The following is a 2960-nucleotide window of genomic DNA, read 5'->3' as shown; positions in this document are numbered from 1 at the left end:
GCTGTATATGACGTAAGAGATTCCGCTTGTGCATTTTCATCTAGTCACTGGTAGTTCGCGCTCAATATACTGTGCGCGTCCGCGTACTGTTGCGAGGCGATTGCCGTAGCCATGAGTCCGATTCTCGCGTGTGCGTGTTTATATGTTCGTAATATGCACGTAATTTACATTCGGTAAAGCTATTTATTTTGATCAAAGGAGCTACTAATAGTTGAAAGATTTCCTTGTTTTTTGACTATTTTAAGTCGTGAATTAAAATGCTAGTTGATAAATCCACGAAAAGTTACTAGTCCATTAAACGGCTCGAATATTGAGAAGTCAAAACACTTTGCCACATATTTGGCAACAAGCTTTATGGGCAAATTCTGTATAAAAAAAATAGGATATGTACAGTAAAATGTTAACGTTGCAGTAATGCTAGAGGTAGTTTTAACGCTGTTTCGCATACTAGACAGATTCACTGTTTCCTCACTATCATCTATAAACTCCCACTTCTGGAAAAATTAATTAAACTGAAAAGGAGAGTCCATCACGGTATTTTGTTTCATTTGCTTGGAAATGGTTAGTTACCCAAAAGCTGGGATCACAAATACAAGATAATTGTAGTGATTTGTGAATGACAGTGGTTATGTCATTTTTTCCTACTAACTATGAAGAGATACCAGTACTAGTATACACGAATACTTGGTAAATAATTACCCGTGCAGAAATAACAAAATAGAAAAAGTTAGTTATTATAATGTTTATTTTATGGTGACAGACTGAACTATGTTCAGTTTGCATATTTCAAAATTGTGTTTCAATATCACATGTATATTATTATTTTTAATATCTAACGATAATATGTTTTGTTGGTTTTGTCACACACTTTGTATACAGTGAATGAATGAATGCATGAATGAATGAATGCATGAATGAATGAATGAATGAATGAATGAACATTAAAATCTGGCGTGGGCTACAGAGTTTGTTCATTTGATTTAAGTCTATTCCGCGTATACATATGGGGAGCAGAGCTGGAATCCCCCCCCCCAAATAAGGTCCGGGTCAGGGACCAATGGTGTTTCTAAGCTGCTGGTCTTTTTTGCCTACAAAAACTGTTATCACATAATTTGAACACGTCATCAACCATTTCCTTGCATTATTGGTATTGGTATTATCACGGGGGGAAATTCTTCTCTTCTGGGTTCTCCACACGTGTCAGGGGAAAATCTCGTCTCGTATCTCTATCGCGTCCCCTTGAGGTACGGGATCGGGAACGTCACTTAAACTTTACAGTCAAATAAGACATACACAACAGAATACGTTTCAACTCTCGTCTTTAGTCGGTTAGTGTAACTTTTTCAACACTTACTTTTTAATGATTGTGGCTAACAAACTTTTTTTCTTTCAATTGGTTTTTTGAAGCAGCCTATTTTCAACACGATTTAATGGATAACATGCGCGACTCTTCTCTCTTGGTCTATTAAGGCAGCACGTCATTATAATTATCTCGTTTTGTTTAATTCCCTACATACGCTAAACAAACATATAGCATTTTCTAGCAATAGGTTTTTAGTACAAACAATCTTTCGCCACAATCACAAACTACAGCCTAACTGAACCGGACTCAATCCCACTAAACTTCTATATCCGATGGTATTTTCCCAAACTACGACGTGTTGTTATAGAAACATTAATACATACCTGGGCATTTAATTTATACCTTCCCTGAGTCACAGATAAACTGCGAGTCTAATTTCTATCCATTCCGAAATTTTATTCAATGACTCTCAGCTGGCAAGGTTGTGATATTTACGCTATGTTATAATACAGCAGTATGATATTCATACAAAACATCGGTTTGTAAATTGGCATATACTACAGGTACATTTTCCAAACACATGATGGTACATTACGTGCCTTGAACGAGGTTGGTAACAGAGCCCGTTACTCCACCATGGAGTGCAGAACATCGAAATTCCAAAGCTGTTATGTACAACAGGGCCGAGGAGGCGGCTGCTAAATATGATAATACAAGTTTTTACTAATAAATCTTTTTATTATATGTCTAAAAATACTAGGTCAAAATCATCACTGACTTCAATTCGCATCACGCACATAAATTGATCGCCACTCGTAACATCGTTCACCATGTTCACCCCATTACCTTACTCTCATAGCGTACACGTATGTCGCATTTACCACTGAAATTGACATACATCATTGCTTGTCAATACCATTATATATTGGCATGTTGATGGTTTGCAAATAGGAATTTAGACGCCCCTTCACATACATGACCTGACTTAGAATCGATAAGCGTGTCTTCCTTCGAAGGTAGAAGCCTACACGTAATGTCTGAGAAATTAAGTTATAAATAACATGGAAGCATCTCCAAGAATGTTACATCGTCGTATTTTGAAGAACTCAGTCAAATAAGATTTAGACACATTTTGTTTTTATAACATGTCCGTAGAACACAATTTTAAAATATTTTGATAATTTTTTTAAAATCCAGATTTTTGGAAAATTAATCACGACTTACCTCATGCCGAAATTTGAGATATGACATAATATCTCCAACACATTGACAGATTAAACAATTTAATTTTGTCATAATGGTCAAAATTAAATAAAATATAATTATCAATTTTTCGAAAAAATAGGCTGGTAGAGTCAACATTCTAAAGCTTCTACATTGTCACCGTATAGTTCTCTGTTTGAGCATTTGTCTGATTTGCCACTTCTTTTTATGTTTGTCATTACCCGGGGTCAAGTTCTTATCTCATTATAGGAGTGCACATATACTTGTTGTTTTACTGTTTAATTTACATTTTTTCTGTAGATAATTTCGTGAGTAAATCTCTCTCTCCCACCGCCTTAAACCAAATCCACTCATAAACGAATTAATGACCATAGTTATTTACGTGTCGCCGTGTGACTAATTTATTTTATGCAGAAAGACGGAAATTAGAAAA

Source organism: Saccoglossus kowalevskii, chromosome 1 (genome assembly GCF_978046115.1).
Source record: "Saccoglossus kowalevskii chromosome 1, keSacKowa6.1, whole genome shotgun sequence".
NCBI classification, from domain to species: Eukaryota; Metazoa; Hemichordata; class Enteropneusta; family Harrimaniidae; genus Saccoglossus; species Saccoglossus kowalevskii.
Note: the sequence above shows the minus strand (reverse complement) of the source record.